This window comes from Hypanus sabinus, chromosome 23, assembly GCF_030144855.1.
Source record: "Hypanus sabinus isolate sHypSab1 chromosome 23, sHypSab1.hap1, whole genome shotgun sequence".
Classification (NCBI taxonomy): Eukaryota; Metazoa; Chordata; class Chondrichthyes; order Myliobatiformes; family Dasyatidae; genus Hypanus; species Hypanus sabinus.
The window spans coordinates 60,197,801-60,221,224 of NC_082728.1; the positions used below are offsets into that span (position 1 = coordinate 60,197,801).

At 40.9% G+C, this 23,424-nt stretch overlaps 1 protein-coding gene and 1 long non-coding RNA gene across 11 annotated transcripts in view; both read right to left on the minus strand.

Annotated features, from left to right (window-relative positions):
• The window catches only part of LOC132380236 (glutamate receptor ionotropic, NMDA 2C-like), a 350,379-nt gene that overhangs the window by 236,417 nt on the left and 90,538 nt on the right, over positions 1–23,424 (minus strand). The window lies entirely within an intron of this gene.
• LOC132380240 (uncharacterized) lies at positions 10,364–14,502 on the minus strand. The gene is made up of 2 exons (XR_009507709.1): positions 14,459–14,502; positions 10,364–10,910 (listed from the first exon to the last, which is right to left on the minus strand). It is a non-coding gene; the product is annotated as an uncharacterized LOC132380240 (long non-coding RNA).

Genomic DNA, 23,424 nt, shown 5'->3' on the forward strand with positions numbered 1-23,424 from the left:
ACCTCCAATTCCAGATATTCCCATGTGAATTCACTTTCCAAATATCAGACCTCCAATTCCCCATATTGCCAAGTGAATACTCTATTCAAATACCAGCCCAGCAATTCCCTATATTCCCGTGTGAATACACTTTCCAAATACGAGACCTCCAATTCCCCATATTCCGGTGTCAATTCACTTTCCAAATACCAGACCTCCAATTCTCTATATTGCCGAGTGAATACTCAATCCAAATACCAGACCAGCAATTCCCTATATTCCCGTGTGAATACACTTTCCAAATACCAGACCTCAAATTCCACATATTCCCGTGTGAATATTCTTTCCAAATACCAGATCTCCAATTTCCCATGTTCCTGTATGAATATACTTTCCAAATCCCGGACCTCCAATTCCCCATATCTCCATGTGAATACACTTTCCAAATACCAGACCTCCAATTTCCCATATTTCCGTGTGAATACACTTTCCAAATACCACACCTCCAATTCCCCACATTCCCGTGTGAACTCACATTCGAAATACCAGACATCCAATTCCCCATATTCCCGTGTGAATAAACTTTCCAAATATCAGACCTGCAATTCCCCATAGTTCCGTGTGAATTCTTCCAAATACCAGACCTCCAATTCCCCATATTCCTGTGTGAATACACTTTCGAAACACCAGACATCCTAATCCCCATATTCCTGTATGCATACACTTCCCAAATACCAGACCTCCAATTCCACATATTTCCGTGTGAATTCTCTTTCCAAATACCAGACCTCCAATTCCCCATATTCCCATGTGAATTTACTTTCCAAATACCAGTCATCAAATTCCCCACATTCCCGTTTGTATACACTTTCCAAATACCAGACCTCCAATTCCCCATATTCCCATGTGAATTTACTTTCCAAATACCAGTCATCAAATTCCCCACATTCCCGTTTGTATACCCTTTCCAAATACCAGACCTCCAATTCCCCATATTCCCTTATGAATACAGTTTCGAAACACCAGACATCCTAGTCCCCATATTCCTGTATGAATACACTTCCCAAATACCAGACCTCCAATTCCACATATTCCTGTGCGAATACACTTTCCAAATACCAGACCTCCAATTCCCCATATTTCCGTGTGAATTCTCTTTCCAAATACCAGACCTCCAATTCCCCATATTCCCGTGTTAATACACTTTCCAAATACCAGACCTGCAATTTCCCATATTCCCGTATGAATTCACTTTCCAAATACCTGACTACCAATTCCCCATATTCCCGTGAGAATACAGTTTCCAAATACCAGATCTCCAATTCCTCATTTTCCCGTATGAACACACTTTCCAAATACCACACCTCCAATTCCCCACATTCCCGTGTGAACTCACTTTCGAAATACTAGACCACCAATTCCCCATATTCCGGTGTCAATTCACTTTCCAAATACCAGACCTCCAATTCTCTATATTGCCGAGTGAATACTCAATCCAAATACCAGACCAGCAATTCCCTATATTCCCGTGTGAATACACTTTCCAAATACCAGACCTCCAATTCCACATATTCCCGTGTGAATATTCTTTCCAAATACCAGATCTCCAATTCCCCATATTCCCGTGTGAAATCACTTTCCAAATACCAGACCTCCAATTCCCCATATTCCCGTGTGAATTCACTTTCCAAATATCAGACCTCCAATTCCCCATATTCCCGTGTCAATTCACTTTCCAAATAGCAGACCTCCAATTCCAGATATTCCCATGTGAATTCACTTTCCAAATATCAGACCTCCAATTCCCCATATTCCCGTGTCAATTCACTTTCCAAATACCAGACCTCCAATTCCCCATATTGCCAAGTGAATACTCTATTCAAATACCAGCCCAGCAATTCCCTATATTCCTGTGTGAATACACTCTCCAAATACCTGACTACCAATTTCCCATATTCCCGTATCAATTCACTTTCCAAATACCTGACTACCAATTCCCCATATTCCTGTGTGAATACACTTTCCAAATACCAGACCTCCAATACCACATATTTATGAATACTCTTTCCAAATTCTAGACCTCCAATTTCACATATTCCCATGAGAATTCACTTTCCAAATATCAGACCTCCAATTCCCCATATTCCCGTGTCAATTCACTTTCCAAATACCAGGCCTCCAATTCCCCATATTGCCATGTGAATACACTTTCCAAATACCAGACCTCCAATTTCCCATATTTCCGTGTGAATACACTTTCCAAATACCACACCTCCAATTCCCCACATTCCCGTGTGAACTCACATTCGAAATACCAGACATCCAATTCCCCATATTCCCGTGTGAATAAACTTTCCAAATATCAGACCTGCAATTCCCCATAGTTCCGTGTGAATTCTTCCAAATACCAGACCTCCAATTCCCCATATTCCTGTGTGAATACACTTTCGAAACACCAGACATCCTAATCCCCATATTCCTGTATGCATACACTTCCCAAATACCAGACCTCCAATTCCACATATTTCCGTGTGAATTCTCTTTCCAAATACCAGACCTCCAATTCCCCATATTCCCATGTGAATTTACTTTCCAAATACCAGTCATCAAATTCCCCACATTCCCGTTTGTATACACTTTCCAAATACCAGACCTCCAATTCCCCATATTCCCATGTGAATTTACTTTCCAAATACCAGTCATCAAATTCCCCACATTCCCGTTTGTATACCCTTTCCAAATACCAGACCTCCAATTCCCCATATTCCCTTATGAATACAGTTTCGAAACACCAGACATCCTAGTCCCCATATTCCTGTATGAATACAGTTTCGAAACACCAGGCATCCTAGTCCCCATATTCCTGTATGAATACACTTCCCAAATACCAGACCTCCAATTCCACATATTCCTGTGCGAATACACTTTCCAAATACCAGACCTCCAATTCCCCATATTTCCGTGTGAATTCTCTTTCCAAATACCAGACCTCCAATTCCCCATATTCCCGTGTTAATACACTTTCCAAATACCTGACTACCAATTCCCCATATTCCCGTGAGAATACAGTTTCCAAATACCAGATCTCCAATTCCTCATTTTCCCGTATGAACACACTTTCCAAATACCACACCTCCAATTCCCCACATTCCCATGTGAACTCACTTTCGAAATACTAGACCACCAACTCCCCATATTCCGGTGTCAATTCACTTTCCAAATACCAGACCTCCAATTCTCTATATTGCCGAGTGAATACTCAATCCAAATACCAGACCAGCAATTCCCTATATTCCCGTGTGAATACACTTTCCAAATACCAGACCTCCAATTCCACATATTCCCGTGTGAATATTCTTTCCAAATACCAGCCCAGCAATTCCCTATATTCCTGTGTGAATACACTCTCCAAATACCTGACTACCAATTTCCCATATTCCCGTATCAATTCACTTTCCAAATACCTGACTACCAATTCCCCATATTCCTGTGTGAATACACTTTCCAAATACCAGACCTCCAATACCACATATTTATGAATACTCTTTCCAAATTCTAGACCTCCAATTTCACATATTCCCATGAGAATACTCTTTCCAAATACCAGACCTCCAGTTCCCGATATTCCCGTGTGAATTCACTTTCCAAATCCCAGATCTCCAATTCCCCATATTTCTGTGTGAATACACATTCCAAATACCAGACAGCCAATTCCGTATATTCCCTGTATGAATACACTTTCCAAATACCGGATCTCCGATTCCCCATATTCCCGTGTGAGTATACTTTCCAAATACCAGATCTCCAATTCCCCACATTCCCGTGTGAGTACACTTTCCAAATACCAGACATCCAATTTCCCATATTCCCGTGTGAATACACTTTCCAATCACCAGAACTGCAATTCCCCATAGTTCCGTGTGAAATCTCTTTCCAAATACCAGACCTCCAATTCCACATATTCCCGTGTGAATACTCTTTCCAAATACCAGAACTCCAATTCCACATATTCCCGTGTGAATATTCTTTCCAAATACCAGATCTCCAATTCCCCATATTCCCGTGTGAAATCACTTTCCAAATACCAGACCTCCAATTCCCCATATTCCCGTGTGAATTCACTTTCCAAATATCAGACCTCCAATTCCCCATATTCCCGTGTCAATTCACTTTCCAAATAGCAGACCTCCAATTCCAGATATTCCCATGTGAATTCACTTTCCAAATATCAGACCTCCAATTCCCCATATTGCCAAGTGAATACTCTATTCAAATACCAGCCCAGCAATTCCCTATATTCCCGTGTGAATACACTTTCCAAATACGAGACCTCCAATTCCCCATATTCCGGTGTCAATTCACTTTCCAAATACCAGACCTCCAATTCTCTATATTGCCGAGTGAATACTCAATCCAAATACCAGACCAGCAATTCCCTATATTCCCGTGTGAATACACTTTCCAAATACCAGACCTCAAATTCCACATATTCCCGTGTGAATATTCTTTCCAAATACCAGACCTCCAATTTCCCATATTTCCGTGTGAATACACTTTCCAAATACCACACCTCCAATTCCCCACATTCCCGTGTGAACTCACATTCGAAATACCAGACATCCAATTCCCCATATTCCCGTGTGAATAAACTTTCCAAATATCAGACCTGCAATTCCCCATAGTTCCGTGTGAATTCTTCCAAATACCAGACCTCCAATTCCACATATTTCCGTGTGAATTCTCTTTCCAAATACCAGACCTCCAATTCCCCATATTCCCATGTGAATTTACTTTCCAAATACCAGTCATCAAATTCCCCACATTCCCGTTTGTATACACTTTCCAAATACCAGACCTCCAATTCCCCATATTCCCATGTGAATTTACTTTCCAAATACCAGTCATCAAATTCCCCACATTCCCGTTTGTATACCCTTTCCAAATACCAGACCTCCAATTCCCCATATTCCCTTATGAATACAGTTTCGAAACACCAGACATCCTAGTCCCCATATTCCTGTATGAATACACTTCCCAAATACCAGACCTCCAATTCCACATATTCCTGTGCGAATACACTTTCCAAATACCAGACCTCCAATTCCCCATATTTCCGTGTGAATTCTCTTTCCAAATACCAGACCTCCAATTCCCCATATTCCCGTGTTAATACACTTTCCAAATACCAGACCTGCAATTTCCCATATTCCCGTATGAATTCACTTTCCAAATACCTGACTACCAATTCCCCATATTCCCGTGAGAATACAGTTTCCAAATACCAGATCTCCAATTCCTCATTTTCCCGTATGAACACACTTTCCAAATACCACACCTCCAATTCCCCACATTCCCGTGTGAACTCACTTTCGAAATACTAGACCACCAATTCCCCATATTCCGGTGTCAATTCACTTTCCAAATACCAGACCTCCAATTCTCTATATTGCCGAGTGAATACTCAATCCAAATACCAGACCAGCAATTCCCTATATTCCCGTGTGAATACACTTTCCAAATACCAGACCTCCAATTCCACATATTCCCGTGTGAATATTCTTTCCAAATACCAGATCTCCAATTCCCCATATTCCCGTGTGAAATCACTTTCCAAATACCAGACCTCCAATTCCCCATATTCCCGTGTGAATTCACTTTCCAAATATCAGACCTCCAATTCCCCATATTCCCGTGTCAATTCACTTTCCAAATAGCAGACCTCCAATTCCAGATATTCCCATGTGAATTCACTTTCCAAATATCAGACCTCCAATTCCCCATATTCCCGTGTCAATTCACTTTCCAAATACCAGACCTCCAATTCCCCATATTGCCAAGTGAATACTCTATTCAAATACCAGCCCAGCAATTCCCTATATTCCTGTGTGAATACACTCTCCAAATACCTGACTACCAATTTCCCATATTCCCGTATCAATTCACTTTCCAAATACCTGACTACCAATTCCCCATATTCCTGTGTGAATACACTTTCCAAATACCAGACCTCCAATACCACATATTTATGAATACTCTTTCCAAATTCTAGACCTCCAATTTCACATATTCCCATGAGAATTCACTTTCCAAATATCAGACCTCCAATTCCCCATATTCCCGTGTCAATTCACTTTCCAAATACCAGGCCTCCAATTCCCCATATTGCCATGTGAATACACTTTCCAAATACCAGACCTCCAATTTCCCATATTTCCGTGTGAATACACTTTCCAAATACCACACCTCCAATTCCCCACATTCCCGTGTGAACTCACATTCGAAATACCAGACATCCAATTCCCCATATTCCCGTGTGAATAAACTTTCCAAATATCAGACCTGCAATTCCCCATAGTTCCGTGTGAATTCTTCCAAATACCAGACCTCCAATTCCCCATATTCCTGTGTGAATACACTTTCGAAACACCAGACATCCTAATCCCCATATTCCTGTATGCATACACTTCCCAAATACCAGACCTCCAATTCCACATATTTCCGTGTGAATTCTCTTTCCAAATACCAGACCTCCAATTCCCCATATTCCCATGTGAATTTACTTTCCAAATACCAGTCATCAAATTCCCCACATTCCCGTTTGTATACACTTTCCAAATACCAGACCTCCAATTCCCCATATTCCCATGTGAATTTACTTTCCAAATACCAGTCATCAAATTCCCCACATTCCCGTTTGTATACCCTTTCCAAATACCAGACCTCCAATTCCCCATATTCCCTTATGAATACAGTTTCGAAACACCAGACATCCTAGTCCCCATATTCCTGTATGAATACAGTTTCGAAACACCAGACATCCTAGTCCCCATATTCCTGTATGAATACACTTCCCAAATACCAGACCTCCAATTCCACATATTCCTGTGCGAATACACTTTCCAAATACCAGACCTCCAATTCCCCATATTTCCGTGTGAATTCTCTTTCCAAATACCAGACCTCCAATTCCCCATATTCCCGTGTTAATACACTTTCCAAATACCTGACTACCAATTCCCCATATTCCCGTGAGAATACAGTTTCCAAATACCAGATCTCCAATTCCTCATTTTCCCGTATGAACACACTTTCCAAATACCACACCTCCAATTCCCCACATTCCCATGTGAACTCACTTTCGAAATACTAGACCACCAACTCCCCATATTCCGGTGTCAATTCACTTTCCAAATACCAGACCTCCAATTCTCTATATTGCCGAGTGAATACTCAATCCAAATACCAGACCAGCAATTCCCTATATTCCCGTGTGAATACACTTTCCAAATACCAGACCTCCAATTCCACATATTCCCGTGTGAATATTCTTTCCAAATACCAGCCCAGCAATTCCCTATATTCCTGTGTGAATACACTCTCCAAATACCTGACTACCAATTTCCCATATTCCCGTATCAATTCACTTTCCAAATACCTGACTACCAATTCCCCATATTCCTGTGTGAATACACTTTCCAAATACCAGACCTCCAATACCACATATTTATGAATACTCTTTCCAAATTCTAGACCTCCAATTTCACATATTCCCATGAGAATACTCTTTCCAAATACCAGACCTCCAGTTCCCGATATTCCCGTGTGAATTCACTTTCCAAATCCCAGATCTCCAATTCCCCATATTTCTGTGTGAATACACATTCCAAATACCAGACAGCCAATTCCGTATATTCCCTGTATGAATACACTTTCCAAATACCGGATCTCCGATTCCCCATATTCCCGTGTGAGTATACTTTCCAAATACCAGATCTCCAATTCCCCACATTCCCGTGTGAGTACACTTTCCAAATACCAGACATCCAATTTCCCATATTCCCGTGTGAATACACTTTCCAATCACCAGAACTGCAATTCCCCATAGTTCCGTGTGAAATCTCTTTCCAAATACCAGACCTCCAATTCCACATATTCCCGTGTGAATACTCTTTCCAAATACCAGAACTCCAATTCCACATATTCCCGTGTGAATATTCTTTCCAAATACCAGATCTCCAATTCCCCATATTCCCGTGTGAAATCACTTTCCAAATACCAGACCTCCAATTCCCCATATTCCCGTGTGAATTCACTTTCCAAATATCAGACCTCCAATTCCCCATATTCCCGTGTCAATTCACTTTCCAAATAGCAGACCTCCAATTCCAGATATTCCCATGTGAATTCACTTTCCAAATATCAGACCTCCAATTCCCCATATTGCCAAGTGAATACTCTATTCAAATACCAGCCCAGCAATTCCCTATATTCCCGTGTGAATACACTTTCCAAATACGAGACCTCCAATTCCCCATATTCCGGTGTCAATTCACTTTCCAAATACCAGACCTCCAATTCTCTATATTGCCGAGTGAATACTCAATCCAAATACCAGACCAGCAATTCCCTATATTCCCGTGTGAATACACTTTCCAAATACCAGACCTCAAATTCCACATATTCCCGTGTGAATATTCTTTCCAAATACCAGATCTCCAATTTCCCATGTTCCTGTATGAATATACTTTCCAAATCCCGGACCTCCAATTCCCCATATCTCCATGTGAATACACTTTCCAAATACCAGACCTCCAATTTCCCATATTTCCGTGTGAATACACTTTCCAAATACCACACCTCCAATTCCCCACATTCCCGTGTGAACTCACATTCGAAATACCAGACATCCAATTCCCCATATTCCCGTGTGAATAAACTTTCCAAATATCAGACCTGCAATTCCCCATAGTTCCGTGTGAATTCTTCCAAATACCAGACCTCCAATTCCCCATATTCCTGTGTGAATACACTTTCGAAACACCAGACATCCTAATCCCCATATTCCTGTATGCATACACTTCCCAAATACCAGACCTCCAATTCCACATATTTCCGTGTGAATTCTCTTTCCAAATACCAGACCTCCAATTCCCCATATTCCCATGTGAATTTACTTTCCAAATACCAGTCATCAAATTCCCCACATTCCCGTTTGTATACACTTTCCAAATACCAGACCTCCAATTCCCCATATTCCCATGTGAATTTACTTTCCAAATACCAGTCATCAAATTCCCCACATTCCCGTTTGTATACCCTTTCCAAATACCAGACCTCCAATTCCCCATATTCCCTTATGAATACAGTTTCGAAACACCAGACATCCTAGTCCCCATATTCCTGTATGAATACACTTCCCAAATACCAGACCTCCAATTCCACATATTCCTGTGCGAATACACTTTCCAAATACCAGACCTCCAATTCCCCATATTTCCGTGTGAATTCTCTTTCCAAATACCAGACCTCCAATTCCCCATATTCCCGTGTTAATACACTTTCCAAATACCAGACCTGCAATTTCCCATATTCCCGTATGAATTCACTTTCCAAATACCTGACTACCAATTCCCCATATTCCCGTGAGAATACAGTTTCCAAATACCAGATCTCCAATTCCTCATTTTCCCGTATGAACACACTTTCCAAATACCACACCTCCAATTCCCCACATTCCCGTGTGAACTCACTTTCGAAATACTAGACCACCAATTCCCCATATTCCGGTGTCAATTCACTTTCCAAATACCAGACCTCCAATTCTCTATATTGCCGAGTGAATACTCAATCCAAATACCAGACCAGCAATTCCCTATATTCCCGTGTGAATACACTTTCCAAATACCAGATCTCCAATTCCCCATATTCCCGTGTGAAATCACTTTCCAAATACCAGACCTCCAATTCCCCATATTCCCGTGTGAATTCACTTTCCAAATATCAGACCTCCAATTCCCCATATTCCCGTGTCAATTCACTTTCCAAATAGCAGACCTCCAATTCCAGATATTCCCATGTGAATTCACTTTCCAAATATCAGACCTCCAATTCCCCATATTCCCGTGTCAATTCACTTTCCAAATACCAGACCTCCAATTCCCCATATTGCCAAGTGAATACTCTATTCAAATACCAGCCCAGCAATTCCCTATATTCCTGTGTGAATACACTCTCCAAATACCTGACTACCAATTTCCCATATTCCCGTATCAATTCACTTTCCAAATACCTGACTACCAATTCCCCATATTCCTGTGTGAATACACTTTCCAAATACCAGACCTCCAATACCACATATTTATGAATACTCTTTCCAAATTCTAGACCTCCAATTTCACATATTCCCATGAGAATTCACTTTCCAAATACCAGGCCTCCAATTCCCCATATTGCCATGTGAATACACTTTCCAAATACCAGACCTCCAATTTCCCATATTTCCGTGTGAATACACTTTCCAAATACCACACCTCCAATTCCCCACATTCCCGTGTGAACTCACATTCGAAATACCAGACATCCAATTCCCCATATTCCCGTGTGAATAAACTTTCCAAATATCAGACCTGCAATTCCCCATAGTTCCGTGTGAATTCTTCCAAATACCAGACCTCCAATTCCCCATATTCCTGTGTGAATACACTTTCGAAACACCAGACATCCTAATCCCCATATTCCTGTATGCATACACTTCCCAAATACCAGACCTCCAATTCCACATATTTCCGTGTGAATTCTCTTTCCAAATACCAGACCTCCAATTCCCCATATTCCCATGTGAATTTACTTTCCAAATACCAGTCATCAAATTCCCCACATTCCCGTTTGTATACACTTTCCAAATACCAGACCTCCAATTCCCCATATTCCCATGTGAATTTACTTTCCAAATACCAGTCATCAAATTCCCCACATTCCCGTTTGTATACCCTTTCCAAATACCAGACCTCCAATTCCCCATATTCCCTTATGAATACAGTTTCGAAACACCAGACATCCTAGTCCCCATATTCCTGTATGAATACACTTCCCAAATACCAGACCTCCAATTCCACATATTCCTGTGCGAATACACTTTCCAAATACCAGACCTCCAATTCCCCATATTTCTGTGTGAATTCTCTTTCCAAATACCAGACCTCCAATTCCCCATATTCCCGTGTTAATACACTTTCCAAATACCAGACCTCCAATTCCCCATATTCCTGTATGAACACACTTTCCAAATCCTAGACCACTGATTCCCCATATTCCTGCATGAATACACTTTACAAATACCAGTCCTCGAATTCCACATATTCCTGTGTGAACACACTTTCCAAATACCTGACTACCAATTCCCATATTCCCGTATGAATTCACTTTCCAAATACCTGACTACCAATTCCCCATATTCCCGTGAGAATACAGTTTCCAAATACCAGATCTCCAATTCCTCATTTTCCCGTATGAACACACTTTCCAAATACCACACCTCCAATTCCCCACATTCCCGTGTGAACTCACATTCGAAATACTAGACCACCAATTCCCCATATTCCGGTGTCAATTCACTTTCCAAATACCAGACCTCCAATTCTCTATATTGCCGAGTGAATACTCAATCCAAATACCAGACCAGCAATTCCCTATATTCCCGTGTGAATACACTTTCCAAATACCAGACCTCCAATTCCACATATTCCCGTGTGAATATTCTTTCCAAATACCAGCCCAGCAATTCCCTATATTCCTGTGTGAATACACTCTCCAAATACCTGACTACCAATTTCCCATATTCCCGTATCAATTCACTTTCCAAATACCTGACTACCAATTCCCCATATTCCTGTGTGAATACACTTTCCAAATACCAGACCTCCAATACCACATATTTATGAATACTCTTTCCAAATTCTAGACCTCCAATTTCACATATTCCCATGAGAATACTCTTTCCAAATACCAGACCTCCAGTTCCCGATATTCCCGTGTGAATTCACTTTCCAAATCCCAGATCTCCAATTCCCCATATTTCTGTGTGAATACACATTCCAAATACCAGACAGCCAATTCCGTATATTCCCTGTATGAATACACTTTCCAAATACCGGATCTCCGATTCCCCATATTCCCGTGTGAGTATACTTTCCAAATACCAGATCTCCAATTCCCCACATTCCCGTGTGAGTACACTTTCCAAATACCAGACCTCCAATTTCCCATATTCCCGTATGAATACACTTTCCAAATGCCAGACTTCCAATTCCCCATATCTCCGTGTGAATGCACTTTCGAAATACCAGACATCCAAATCCGCATATTGCCGAGTGAATACTGTATCCAAATACCAGACCAGCAATTCCCCATATTCCTGTGTGAATACTCTATCCAAATACCAGACATCCAATTTCCCATATTCCCGTGAGAATACACTTTCCAATCACCAGACCTGCAATTCCCCATAGTTCCGTGTGAAATCTCTTTCCAAATACCAGACCTCCAATTCCACATATTCCCGTGTGAATACTCTTTCCAAATACCAGAACTCCAATTCCACATATTCCCGTGTCAATACTGTTTCCAAATACCAGACCTCCAATTCCCCGTATTCCCGTGTGATTTCACTTTCCAAATACCAGACCTCCAATTCCCCATATTCCCGTGTCAATATGCTTTCCAAATACCAGACCTCCAATTCCCCATGTTTCTGTATGAATATACTTTCCAAATACCAGACCTCCAATTCCCCATGTTTCTGTAAGAATATACTTTCCAAATCACAGACCTCCAATTCCCCATATCTCCGTGTGAATACACTTTCCAAATACCAGACAGCCAATTCCCTGTATTCCCGTGTGAATTCACTTTCCAAATACTAGACCTCCAAATCCCCCATTCCCATGTGAATACACTTTCCAAATACCAGACCTCCAATTCCCCATATTCCCGTGTCAATATGCTTTCCAAATACCAGACCTCCAATTCCCCATGTTTCTGTGTGAATACACTTGCCAAATGCCAGATCTCCAATTCCCCGTATTCCCGTGTGAATTTACTTTCCAAATACCAGACCTACAATTCCTCATGTTCCCATGTGAATACACATTCCAAATACCAGACCTCCAATTCACCATATTCCAGGGTGAATACACTTCCCAAGTAACAGACCTGCAATTCCACATATTCCCGCTTGAAGTCACTTTCCAAATACCAGACCTCCAATTCCCCATATTCCTGTACGAATAGAACTTCAAAATTCCAGATCTACAATTCCCCATATTTCCGATTGAATACACTTTCCAAATACCAGACCTCCAATTCCCCATATACAGGTGTGAATTTACTTTCCAAATACTAGACCTCCAATTCCCCATATTCCCATGTGAATACACTTTCCAAATACCAGACCTCCAATTCCCCATATTCCTGTATGAACACACTTTCCAAATCCTAGACCACTGATTCCCCATATTCCTGCATGAATACACTTTACAAATACCAGTCCTCGAATTCCACATATTCCTGTGTGAACACACTTTCCAAATACCTGACTACCAATTCCCATATTCCCATATCAATTCACTTTCCAAATACCTGACTACCAATTCCCCATATTCCCATGAGAATACACTTTCCAAATACCAGACCTCCAATACCACATATTCCTGTATGAATACTCTTTCCAAATACCAGACCTCCAGTTCCCGATATTCCCGTGTGAATTCACTTTCCAAATCCCAGACCTCCAATTCCCCATATTTCTGTGTGAATACACATTCCAAATACCAGATAGCCAATTCCGTATATTCCCTGTATGAATACACTTTCCAAATACCAGACCTCCAATTTCCCATATTGCCAAGTGAATACTCTATCCAAATACCAGCCCAGCAATTCCCCATATTCCTGTGTGAATACACTTTCGAAATACCAGATCTACAATACCACATATTCCCGTGTGAATACTCTTTCCAAATACTAGACCTACAATTCCCCATATTCCCATTTGAATACACTTTCCAAATACCAGAACTCCAATTCCACATATTCCCGTGTCAATATACTTTCCAAATACCAGACCTCCAATTCCCCATATCTCCGTGTGAATGCACTTTCGAAATACCAGACATCCGATTCCGCATATTCTCTATATGAATACACTTTGCAAATACCAGATTTCTAATTCCCCATATTTCCATGTTAACACACTTTCCAAGTACCAGACCTCCAATTCCACATATTCCCATGTGAATTCTCTTTCCAAATATGAGACCACCAATTCCCCATATTCCGGTGTCAATTCACTTTCCAAATACCAGACCTCCAATTCTCTATATTGCCGAGTGAATACTCTATCCAAATACCAGACCAGCAATTCCCTATATTCCCGTGTGAATACACTTTCCAAATACCAGACCTCCAATTCCACATATTCCCGTGTGAATATTCTTTCCAAATACCAGACCTCCAATTCCCCATACCTCCATTTGAATTCACTTTCCAAATACCAGACCTCCAATTCTCTATATTGCCGAGTGAATACTCTATCCAAATACCAGACCAGCAATTCCCTATATTCCCGTGTGAATACACTTTCCAAATACCAGACCTCCAATTCCACATATTCCCATGTGAATACTCTTTAAAAATACCAGACCTCCAATTCCCCGTATTCCCGTGTGAATTCACTTTCCAAATACCAGACCTCCAATTCCCCATATTCCCGTGTCAATATGCTTTCCAAATACCAGACCTCCAATTCCCCATGTTTCTGTATGAATATACTTTCCAAATCACAGACCTCCAATTCCCCATATCTCCGTGTGAATACACTTTCCAAATACCAGACAGCCAATTCCCCGTATTCCCGTGTGAATTCACTTTCCAAATACTAGACCTCCAATTCCACATATTCCCATGTGAATACTCTTTAAAAATACCAGACCTCCAATTCCCCGTATTCCCGTGTGAATTCACTTTCCAAATACCAGACCTCCAATTCCCCATATTCCCGTGTCAATATGCTTTCCAAATACCAGACCTCCAATTCCCCATGTTTCTGTATGAATATACTTTCCAAATACCAGACCTCCAATTCCCCATGTTTCTGTAAGAATATACTTTCCAAATCACAGACCTCCAATTCCCCATATCTCCGTGTGAATACACTTTCCAAATACCAGACAGCCAATTCCCTGTATTCCCGTGTGAATTCACTTTCCAAATACTAGACCTCCAAATCCCCCATTCCCATGTGAATACACTTTCCAAATACCAGACCTCCAATTCCCCATATTCCCGTGTCAATATGCTTTCCAAATACCAGACCTCCAATTCCCCATGTTTCTGTGTGAATACACTTGCCAAATGCCAGATCTCCAATTCCCCGTATTCCCGTGTGAATTTACTTTCCAAATACCAGACCTACAATTCCTCATGTTCCCATGTGAATACACATTCCAAATACCAGACCTCCAATTCACCATATTCCAGGGTGAATACACTTCCCAAGTAACAGACCTGCAATTCCACATATTCCCGCTTGAAGTCACTTTCCAAATACCAGACCTCCAATTTCCCATATTCCTGTACGAATAGAACTTCAAAATTCCAGATCTACAATTCCCCATATTTCCGATTGAATACACTTTCCAAATACCAGACCTCCAATTCCCCATATACAGGTGTGAATTTACTTTCCAAATACTAGACCTCCAATTCCCCATATTCCCATGTGAATACACTTTCCAAATACCAGACCTCCAATTCCCCATATTCCTGTATGAACACACTTTCCAAATCCTAGACCACTGATTCCCCATATTCCTGCATGAATACACTTTACAAATACCAGTCCTCGAATTCCACATATTCCTGTGTGAACACACTTTCCAAATACCTGACTACCAATTCCCATATTCCCATATCAATTCACTTTCCAAATACCTGACTACCAATTCCCCATATTCCCATGAGAATACACTTTCCAAATACCAGACCTCCAATACCACATATTCCTGTATGAATACTCTTTCCAAATACCAGACCTCCAGTTCCCGATATTCCCGTGTGAATTCACTTTCCAAATCCCAGACCTCCAATTCCCCATATTTCTGTGTGAATACACATTCCAAATACCAGACAGCCAATTCCGTATATTCCCTGTATGAATACACTTTCCAAATACCAGACCTCCAATTTCCCATATTGCCAAGTGAATACTCTATCCAAATACCAGCCCAGCAATTCCCCATATTCCTGTGTGAATACACTTTCGAAATACCAGATCTACAATACCACATATTCCCGTGTGAATACTCTTTCCAAATACTAGACCTACAATTCCCCATATTCCCATGTGAATACACTTTCCAAATACCAGAACTCCAATTCCACATATTCCCGTGTCAATATACTTTCCAAATACCAGACCTCCAATTCCCCATATCTCCGTGTGAATGCACTTTCGAAATACCAGACATCCGATTCCGCATATTCTCTATATGAATACACTTTGCAAATACCAGATTTCTAATTCCCCATATTTCCATGTTAACACACTTTCCAAGTACCAGACCTCCAATTCCACATATTCCCATGTGAATTCTCTTTCCAAATATGAGACCACCAATTCCCCATATTCCGGTGTCAATTCACTTTCCAAATACCAGACCTCCAATTCTCTATATTGCCGAGTGAATACTCTATCCAAATACCAGACCAGCAATTCCCTATATTCCCGTGTGAATACACTTTCCAAATACCAGACCTCCAATTCCACATATTCCCGTGTGAATATTCTTTCCAAATACCAGACCTCCAATTCCCCATACCTCCATTTGAATTCACTTTCCAAATACCAGACCTCCAATTCTCTATATTGCCGAGTGAATACTCTATCCAAATACCAGACCAGCAATTCCCTATATTCCCGTGTGAATACACTTTCCAAATACCAGACCTCCAATTCCACATATTCCCATGTGAATACTCTTTAAAAATACCAGACCTCCAATTCCCCGTATTCCCGTGTGAATTCACTTTCCAAATACCAGACCTCCAATTCCCCATATTCCCGTGTCAATATGCTTTCCAAATACCAGACCTCCAATTCCCCATGTTTCTGTATGAATATACTTTCCAAATCACAGACCTCCAATTCCCCATATCTCCGTGTGAATACACTTTCCAAATACCAGACAGCCAATTCCCCGTATTCCCGTGTGAATTCACTTTCCAAATACTAGACCTCCAATTCCCCCATTCCCATGTGAATACACTTTCCAAATACCAGACCTGCAATTCCCCATATTCCCGTGTCAATATGCTTTCCAAATACCAGACCTCCAATTCCCCATCTTTCTGTGTGAATACACTTGCCAAATGCCAGATCTCCAATTCCCCATATTCCCGTGTGAATTTACTTTCCAAATACCAGACCTACAATTCCTCATGTTCCCATGTGAATACACATTCCAAATACCAGACCTCCAATTCACCATATTCCATGGTGAATACACTTCCCAAGTAACAGACCTGCAATTCCACATATTCCCGCTTGAAGTCACTTTCCAAATACCAGACCTCCAATTCCCCATATTCCTGTATGAATAGAACTTCAAAATTCTAGATCTACAATTCCCCATATTTCCGATTGAATACACTTTCCAAATACCAGACCTCCAATTCCCCATATACAGGTGTGAATTTACTTTCCAAATACTAGACCTCCAATTCCCTATATTCCCATGTGAATACACTTTCCAAATACCAGACCTCCAATTCCCCATATTCCTGTATGAACACACTTTCCAAATCCTAGACCACTGATTCCCCATATTCCTGCATGAATACACTTTACAAATACCAGTCCTCGAATTCCACATATTCCTGTGTGAACACACTTTCCAAATACCTGACTACCAATTCCCATATTCCCGTATCAATTCACTTTCCAAATACCTGACTACCAATTCCCCATATTCCCATGAGAATACACTTTCCAAATACCAGACCTCCAATACCACATATTCCCGTATGAATACTCTTTCCAAATACCAGACCTCCAGTTCCCGATATTCCCGTGTGAATTCACTTTCCAAATCCCAGACCTCCAATTCCCCATATTTCTGTGTGAATACACATTCCAAATACCAGACAGCCAATTCCGTATATTCCCTGTATGAATACACTTTCCAAATACCAGACCTCCAATTTCCCATATTGCCAAGTGAATACTCTATCCAAATACCAGCCCAGCAATTCCCCATATTCCTGTGTGAATACACTTTCGGAATACCAGATCTACAATACCACATATTCCCGTGTGAATACTCTTTCCAAATACTAGACCTACAATTCCCCATATTCCCATGTGAATACACTTTCCAAATACCAGAACTCCAATTCCACATATTCCCGTGTCAATATACTTTCCAAATACCAGACCTCCAATTCCCCATATCTCCGTGTGAATGCACTTTCGAAATACCAGACATCCGATTCCGCATATTCTCTATATGAATACACTTTGCAAATACCAGATTTCTAATTCCCCATATTTCCATGTTAACACACTTTCCAAGTACCAGACCTCCAATTCCACATATTCCCATGTGAATTCTCTTTCCAAATATGAGACCACCAATTCCCCATATTCCGGTGTCAATTCACTTTCCAAATACAAGACCTCCAATTCTCTATATTGCCGAGTGAATACTCTATCCAAATACCAGACCAGCAATTCCCTATATTCCCGTGTGAATACACTTTCCAAATACCAGACCTCCAATTCCACATATTCCCGTGTGAATATTCTTTCCAAATACCAGATCTCCAATTCCCCATATTCCCGTGTGAAATCACTTTCCAAATACCAGACCTCCAATTCCCCATATTCCCGTGTGAATTCACTTTCCAAATAGCAGACCTCCAATTCCAGATATTCCCATGTGAATTCACTTTCCAAATATCAGACCTCCAATTCCCCATATTCCCATGTCAATTCACTTTCCAAATACCAGACCTCCAATTCCCCATATTGCCAAGTGAATACTCTATTCAAATACCAGCCCAGCAATTCCCTATATTCCCGTGTGAATACACTTTCCAAATACGAGACCTCCAATTCCCCATATTCCGGTGTCAATTCACTTTCCAAATACCAGCCCTCCAATTCTCTATATTGCCGAGTGAATACTCAATCCAAATACCAGACCAGCAATTCCCTATATTCCCGTGTGAATACACTTTCCAAATACCAGACCTCCAATTCCACATATTCCCGTGTGAATATTCTTTCCAAATACCAGATCTCCAATTTCCCATGTTCCTGTATGAATATACTTTCCAAATCCCGGACCTCCAATTCCCCATATCTCCATGTGAATACACTTTCCAAATACCAGACCTCCAATTCCCCATATACAGGTGTGAATTTACTTTCCAAATACTAGACCTCCAATTCCCCATATTCCCATGTGAATACACTTTCCAAATACCAGACCTCCAATTCCCCATATTCCTGTATGAACACACTTTCCAAATCCTAGACCACTGATTCCCCATATTCCTGCATGAATACACTTTACAAATACCAGTCCTCGAATTCCACATATTCCTGTGTGAACACACTTTCCAAATACCTGACTACCAATTCCCATATTCCCATATCAATTCACTTTCCAAATACCTGACTACCAATTCCCCATATTCCCATGAGAATACACTTTCCAAATACCAGACCTCCAATACCACATATTCCTGTATGAATACTCTTTCCAAATACCAGACCTCCAGTTCCCGATATTCCCGTGTGAATTCACTTTCCAAATCCCAGACCTCCAATTCCCCATATTTCTGTGTGAATACACATTCCAAATACCAGACAGCCAATTCCGTATATTCCCTGTATGAATACACTTTCCAAATACCAGACCTCCAATTTCCCATATTGCCAAGTGAATACTCTATCCAAATACCAGCCCAGCAATTCCCCATATTCCTGTGTGAATACACTTTCGAAATACCAGATCTACAATACCACATATTCCCGTGTGAATACTCTTTCCAAATACTAGACCTACAATTCCCCATATTCCCATGTGAATACACTTTCCAAATACCAGAACTCCAATTCCACATATTCCCGTGTCTATATACTTTCCAAATACCAGACCTCCAATTCCCCATATCTCCGTGTGAATGCACTTTCGAAATACCAGACATCCGATTCCGCATATTCTCTATATGAATACACTTTGCAAATACCAGATTTCTAATTCCCCATATTTCCATGTTAACACACTTTCCAAGTACCAGACCTCCAATTCCACATATTCCCATGTGAATTCTCTTTCCAAATATGAGACCACCAATTCCCCATATTCCGGTGTCAATTCACTTTCCAAATACCAGACCTCCAATTCTCTATATTGCCGAGTGAATACTCTATCCAAATACCAGACCAGCAATTCCCTATATTCCCGTGTGAATACACTTTCCAAATACCAGACCTCCAATTCCACATATTCCCGTGTGAATATTCTTTCCAAATACCAGACCTCCAATTCCCCATACCTCCATTTGAATTCACTTTCCAAATACCAGACCTCCAATTCTCTATATTGCCGAGTGAATACTCTATCCAAATACCAGACCAGCAATTCCCTATATTCCCGTGTGAATACACTTTCCAAATACCAGACCTCCAATTCCACATATTCCCATGTGAATACTCTTTAAAAATACCAGACCTCCAATTCCCCGTATTCCCGTGTGAATTCACTTTCCAAATACCAGACCTCCAATTCCCCATATTCCCGTGTCAATATGCTTTCCAAATACCAGACCTCCAATTCCCCATGTTTCTGTATGAATATACTTTCCAAATCACAGACCTCCAATTCCCCATATCTCCGTGTGAATACACTTTCCAAATACCAGACAGCCAATTCCCCGTATTCCCGTGTGAATTCACTTTCCAAATACTAGACCTCCAATTCCCCCATTCCCATGTGAATACACTTTCCAAATACCAGACCTGCAATTCCCCATATTCCCATGTGAATTTACTTTCCAAATACCAGACCTCCAATTCCCCATGTTTCTGTATGAATATACTTTCCAAATCACAGACCTCCAATTCCCCATATCTCCGTGTGAATACACTTTCCAAATACCAGACAGCCAATTCCCCGTATTCCCGTGTGAATTCACTTTCCAAATACTAGACCTCCAATTCCCCCATTCCCATGTGAATACACTTTCCAAATACCAGACCTGCAATTCCCCATATTCCCGTGTCAATATGCTTTCCAAATACCAGACCTCCAATTCCCCATCTTTCTGTGTGAATACACTTGCCAAATGCCAGATCTCCAATTCCCCATATTCCCGTGTGAATTTACTTTCCAAATACCAGACCTACAATTCCTCATGTTCCCATGTGAATACACATTCCAAATACCAGACCTCCAATTCACCATATTCCATGGTGAATACACTTCCCAAGTAACAGACCTGCAATTCCACATATTCCCGCTTGAAGTCACTTTCCAAATACCAGACCTCCAATTCCCCATATTCCTGTATGAATAGAACTTCAAAATTCTAGATCTACAATTCCCCATATTTCCGATTGAATACACTTTCCAAATACCAGACCTCCAATTCCCCATATACAGGTGTGAATTTACTTTCCAAATACTAGACCTCCAATTCCCTATATTCCCATGTGAATACACTTTCCAAATACCAGACCTCCAATTCCCCATATTCCTGTATGAACACACTTTCCAAATCCTAGACCACTGATTCCCCATATTCCTGCATGAATACACTTTACAAATACCAGTCCTCGAATTCCACATATTCCTGTGTGAACACACTTTCCAAATACCTGACTACCAATTCCCATATTCCCGTATCAATTCACTTTCCAAATACCTGACTACCAATTCCCCATATTCCCATGAGAATACACTTTCCAAATACCAGACCTCCAATACCACATATTCCCGTATGAATACTCTTTCCAAATACCAGACCTCCAGTTCCCGATATTCCCGTGTGAATTCACTTTCCAAATCCCAGACCTCCAATTCCCCATATTTCTGTGTGAATACACATTCCAAATACCAGACAGCCAATTCCGTATATTCCCTGTATGAATACACTTTCCAAATACCAGACCTCCAATTTCCCATATTGCCAAGTGAATACTCTATCCAAATACCAGCCCAGCAATTCCCCATATTCCTGTGTGAATACACTTTCGGAATACCAGATCTACAATACCACATATTCCCGTGTGAATACTCTTTCCAAATACTAGACCTACAATTCCCCATATTCCCATGTGAATACACTTTCCAAATACCAGAACTCCAATTCCACATATTCCCGTGTCAATATACTTTCCAAATACCAGACCTCCAATTCCCCATATCTCCGTGTGAATGCACTTTCGAAATACCAGACATCCGATTCCGCATATTCTCTATATGAATACACTTTGCAAATACCAGATTTCTAATTCCCCATATTTCCATGTTAACACACTTTCCAAGTACCAGACCTCCAATTCCACATATTCCCATGTGAATTCTCTTTCCAAATATGAGACCACCAATTCCCCATATTCCGGTGTCAATTCACTTTCCAAATACAAGACCTCCAATTCTCTATATTGCCGAGTGAATACTCTATCCAAATACCAGACCAGCAATTCCCTATATTCCCGTGTGAATACACTTTCCAAATACCAGACCTCCAATTCCACATATTCCCGTGTGAATATTCTTTCCAAATACCAGATCTCCAATTCCCCATATTCCCGTGTGAAATCACTTTCCAAATACCAGACCTCCAATTCCCCATATTCCCGTGTGAATTCACTTTCCAAATAGCAGACCTCCAATTCCAGATATTCCCATGTGAATTCACTTTCCAAATATCAGACCTCCAATTCCCCATATTCCCATGTCAATTCACTTTCCAAATACCAGACCTCCAATTCCCCATATTGCCAAGTGAATACTCTATTCAAATACCAGCCCAGCAATTCCCTATATTCCCGTGTGAATACACTTTCCAAATACGAGACCTCCAATTCCCCATATTCCGGTGTCAATTCACTTTCCAAATACCAGCCCTCCAATTCTCTATATTGCCGAGTGAATACTCAATCCAAATACCAGACCAGCAATTCCCTATATTCCCGTGTGAATACACTTTCCAAATACCAGACCTCCAATTCCACATATTCCCGTGTGAATATTCTTTCCAAATACCAGATCTCCAATTTCCCATGTTCCTGTATGAATATACTTTCCAAATCCCGGACCTCCAATTCCCCATATCTCCATGTGAATACACTTTCCAAATACCAGACCTCCAATTCCCCATATACAGGTGTGAATTTACTTTCCAAATACTAGACCTCCAATTCCCCATATTCCCATGTGAATACACTTTCCAAATACCAGACCTCCAATTCCCCATATTCCTGTATGAACACACTTTCCAAATCCTAGACCACTGATTCCCCATATTCCTGCATGAATACACTTTACAAATACCAGTCCTCGAATTCCACATATTCCTGTGTGAACACACTTTCCA